The sequence below is a fragment of the Rhea americana genome, unplaced genomic scaffold, assembly GCF_003343005.1.
Source record: "Rhea americana isolate MKP2758 unplaced genomic scaffold, rheAme1 scaffold_7, whole genome shotgun sequence".
In the NCBI taxonomy this organism is placed as follows: Eukaryota; Metazoa; Chordata; class Aves; order Rheiformes; family Rheidae; genus Rhea; species Rhea americana.
This window is the reverse complement of record NW_028186867.1, coordinates 11,076,176-11,081,074: the sequence shown is the minus strand read 5'-3', so window position 1 is coordinate 11,081,074 and position 4,899 is coordinate 11,076,176. Positions and strand designations below refer to the sequence as shown.

The following is a 4,899-nucleotide window of genomic DNA, read 5'->3' as shown; positions in this document are numbered from 1 at the left end:
AAAAAAAGGAGTTTCCTGTTTCAGGAGCCGTTTGCTTTTTTTTTCTTTTTTTTTAAGAAGTATTTCAATTCTTGATGTTTCTTTTTTTTCCCTCCTTCTCTCAAACCGTCRGTGTTTTTAATGGCGATTACAATGTTTTAAAAAACCTGCGTGGCTGCCCGAGGGGAAGCTCGCTTGGTTTCCCGGGCGCTAGGCCCGAGCAGCCGCCGCGGGGTGCACAGGCGAGCAGCGCGGTGCGGCGGCGCCGTCCCTGCCCGTCCTGGCTCCCCGAGCGGGGAGCCTCGCTGCCCGCCTTCGTACGCGTACGGCGAAACGCCGGCATGTTAGCGGGACCGGAGGAGGAGACTGTAAGTCTTTAGGGAGAAAACGGCCATCTTTTTTTTTTTCTGTTTGCATCCGGTCATCATCACAGGGCTTTAATCTCTGTTGCAATCCAAAGTTGTAACAGGATAAAATAGGAATAGGCCTGTTATCAAGCATCTCTTGCTACATCCCTGTTAATATCAAAAAAAATCAGTAATCAGGGTGCCTACTGCTTTAATGCATTTTTGAAAGTCTGACAATATTTAATTTTGAAAAGCCCATTTTAAAATATTAAATTTTGGATTTAAAAAAATGTGTTACAAGGAATGCTACTTTTCAGTGGAGCTATATGAAAATACGTAAAATTCTTTCCAGGTTCATACACGTATGGTGAAACRGTGGCATGTTAGCAGGACCAGAGGAGGAGACTGTAAGTCTTTAGGGATAAAAAGGYCTTCTTTTCTTCCTGTTTGCATCCAGTCATCATCATAGGGCTTTAATCTCTTTATATATGAAAATACATAAAATTCTTTCCAGGTTATAGGAATGATAAAGCCTTGTGAGCTTTTCTTGGGACTAATACCAGGCTTTTCTTGTTAATAAAACCCTATGCCTTTGCAACTTAGATTTTAGATACTAAGTGTCCCTCACCTTGGTATCTGCCATATGCAACTAAGCACAGCAGSAGACTACTCCTCAAATGGCATTTATGTCATTGTTCACTGAGTTCACTGCTTTGAACACTTCAGGGCAGCCCTACTCCCTCTCAGCCTTGGCTCCCCAGCACATCTCTGGGTCAGCAGCAGGAGGCCAGTGCTGAGGAGGACSGAGGTCTCTCCTTTCCTTTCGGTCCTGCGCTCCGCATTAGAGGAGACAGCACTGCGTTGCCTTTGATGGACGGCAATAATCGTCCTGCCCAAAGCCCTTCTCGCCAGGGCTTTAATCCAAGTAATACGCGTGTGGAAACACGTCCCCATCCTCTACCCATACCAGCAACTTGCGAATAACAGAGTATGTAAGTTATGAGCACAGGAATTCTTACACGATTTCTAGATGGCACCAGGTGAAAACCTGCATGTTCTAGAAACTCTTCCCCAAGCCCATCGTGTGCCCCGCTTCGGAGCTGGCTCAACTTTGCARGCAGCCTCTGCTCTGGCGCAAGCGCTGCCTTGCACCTTCTGTGGTTGTTTCAGCAGCAGCAGCAAATTATACAAAATTATGCTCTCTAAAAGCACAAACTGAACACACCCTTGCAAAAGAGTTACAGAGTGGGCAGCAGAACTGAAAAATATGTAACATAGTCTGGAAATCTTATTTCACAAGTTACAAGGAGATAGAATACTAGCTTTTAACACTATACACATTTTTTTTTTTAGGATTCCTTTCTCATCTGTGAAGCAAAAAGAGAGAGTGCATTTTCTGTGCACTTTGACGCCACGAGAAAGGCTCCCTGCTGGCAGAAGTTCAGGGCTCTCCTGTGACATGGCTACTCAGCTGCAAGCCTCACCTCTCCTGCCCAGCCCTGCACTGGCCTGGCCTTGCCTGGTGCTGCAGGGGGTGCGCGAGCAGCACCGGCGCACTGAAACGGGGGTCCTACCCCRCTGCAAATGGCCTCGGGTCCTCAACCAGCCTCCTAGCACCACCAGAGACTACCCACAAGCACAAACCAAACCAGGCACCATGACACAAATACCCCTGATAAACTGTCAGACCTTGGAAACATTTCCCCAGGAGTATCTAAATACCTTTGCTGAGTATCCTGGCTCTCTTCTGCCTTAGTTTTTCTCTGTAACTCTTCTCATTCCTCTTCTTGTTTGTCTGGATTTTTGATCTTGTTTTGTTTCTCCACTAGCTTCTCTCATCATTCTGGTTTCCTTGTTCTATGTATATATATATATAAACACAAAAAAACCCACTGTATACTATCCATTCTTAGCAGACCTGTTTATCAGTATTATATTGTTCAGATGGGATCATTGTCAATTAGCATGAGCAGAAATTGGATCTAGATTTTTTTTTTATTTAATTGTTTCTCAGCCTATCAACACTCAGCAAGCACTGAGGAAGGGGTTGGGTATGAGACCTAGCCCCATTCAGAGCTTCAGTCTCATACAAGCTTTTAGGGAAGCACATGCCCCCCATACAGTTAGGATCAGCACTCCATTCCCTAAAAGCAGGCACCTCTGCCCTTCCAAAGAACTGAGCAGATTTAATGCTTTTTTGTTATTGTTGTTCTTTTTTGCTTTTTTCTTTTTCTTTTCCTTAAAAACATACAGGAGAGGAGAAGGGACAAGAAGACTTCTCCCTCTCCCGCTTTTATGTAATTGCCTGATGTTCAGTACACTCATCTAGGAAGGATGAAACCTAGTCCTGAGGCCCCAGAAAAATGTCCCAACACTGCCTACCTACAGGCCTTAAGACTGGGTTTGGGGGATGGAGAGGATCTACTGTTTCTCTGCTCTGTCAGGTGGTTGAAATGGAAATTTCAAAATCTCATTATAACATACTCATAACMTCATGAACATCCTGTCAACACTCACTGAAAGGATATTCTGAAAGGTGCTGGAACACTTAACTCATGTTCAGAGAAGCAAAGTTTTATGATCGCCGTTTTCAGCCGCTGGTCTTCTGCAATAATCATCTGGTGTGAAATGCAGCTGGAGACCTAGGATCTGAAACCAGGGCTCCCTCCCTTTCCTTGGCTTTCACATGCCCAAACAACCAGGTTGCTGAGCTATGCCCGATTACTCACAGAGGGCTTTTCTGCACAGTAGCAGGGTTTCAAAGGATGCAGGCAAGATTCCCACCCTCCAGAACTAACTTCACTGAGATTAAATGTTCAGCTTTGCAATGAGGGACCGAGTTTTAGCTTTCTCCTGTGCAGGCAACTGTGCTAGGCACTAAAGGGAAGGCACAATCACCTTCTCTACCTAGGAATCAGAAGAAGTGGTAGCTGCAGCTGTGCTTGGTGAGGACCCTAGTCATTCTGGAGGATATCTGGGCTGTGCTTACATATGATGTGACAACTTCAGTTTAGAAAGTGAAGAGCTGCAGGATGTAAGCACCCTCTAGTGAGGCAGCATCTGAGATAAGCTTTTCAGGGTCACAACTTTGGAGTCTTCTATAAGACCTCTTCAAACACCAAAGTCTTTCTAGATGTGACCCACAGTACCAGGCATGCAGGCTTTGCTGTTGGTTCCTGTACAAATGCTCTGTCAGAGCCTAGGCACTCAGGAGGACCTACTGTTTCAGCATTCATTTTCTGTGGCTGAAATGCCAGTCACACCTCCWGCTTTTCTATGTCATTGGTTGGGACCTATCTTCAGCCTGAGAAAGCAAACACAGAAAAAGTGTGAGCACTTTCTTTGTATGTGTGGAGAGACTGTTTTTGCACATGGTGTATGGGCAGGAATACTGCAGTCAGAGGAGTTAAGAKCTGAGCACATGTTACAGCAAGCCTGAAGTACAGCTGTAGTTGGCCCTTAGAGTCCTGATAGTCTGGCTTCTGCCTCCTGGCTRTCTGTAGTTTTTCCTTTCCCCCAAGTCAGGTGTTAGGATCAAAGTGAGCCACGTGGGCATGACTCATTAGCTGTCCAGGTGACCACTAATGAGGAGAAAAAGTTGTTAATAAAAGTCTGTCCCAGGACTAGGAGGAAATGGTGTTATATGGCTTGTTTGCCTTTGGGTGTTTGCTGTACCAAAACACAGACCGGGACAAAAGAAGAATTTTTGAAGGTAACAGGCTGAATTCTTTCATCTAAATTACTTAGTGAAAGGTCTGGGGTTAATTTAGGCTCTCTTTAGGCTGTTTTTAAAGTAGCTGTGTTTATAGCAGAATATGTCTGTATCTGACGTAAGTGATTGGAATAGGAACTTCTTTTATTTCTCTGTTAGTATACCTAATGAGTTATGGCTTAACTTTCTTGGATTTTGTTTGTTTTAGAGTTTTCCTGTTTTGTTTTCTGTATTCTCCCAGATCTTACTTCTTTTTTTTAATTATTTTCCCTAGACAGTCAACTTCTTTTAGAAAAGTTATGCAAAAAAACTTCATCCATCTAGTGATGGACAGTCAACCTGTGTATTSTAAATAACTAATGAAAGCTAACTATTCTATTTACTCATAGATTTGAAATACTACTTGCTTGAGAATCTCTATCCCTCTGTTCTAAGTGTAAATACATTCTAAGTAGCTTTAATACATAAAGACATGGATTTCCTTGTTGAGTTTATGGTAAATAAACCATAACTTATATTCTTAGGTGTCTAGTACTTCATCCAAATCAGTTATTCCTCTTCCATGTGCAGAACAGAATCAGTATTCTCCTAGAACCTGGAGAATATCGTTGGGGAAGTTAACTTAAAATTTGCTATGAAAACTGCTTGGAGTATTGTAAGGATAAGATGCTGCGGGCTATAGGAATTTTTCAACCTTTCAGTGAAAGAATGTAGAACACAACTTGAGACCAAGTCTGCTGCTTCTGCCAAGAAGAGAATAAGCAAAATCTGAGATGGTGGTTGTGGTGTTTGAGAACTCATTTTGCCTCAATCTCAAATACCTAATGAGAACTAGAGAAACAGTTCTATGTGTCCACCCCA

The 4,899-nt window shown here is 43.4% G+C and overlaps 1 long non-coding RNA gene across 1 annotated transcript; it reads left to right on the top strand.

Moving 5' to 3' along the window:
* Positions 1-196: 196 nt before the first annotated feature.
* On the top strand, positions 197-2,199 carry LOC146586348 (uncharacterized). Its single transcript, XR_014897823.1, has 3 exons — positions 197-347; positions 679-733; positions 1,680-2,199. It is a non-coding gene; the product is annotated as an uncharacterized LOC146586348 (long non-coding RNA).
* Positions 2,200-4,899: the final 2,700 nt, after the last annotated feature.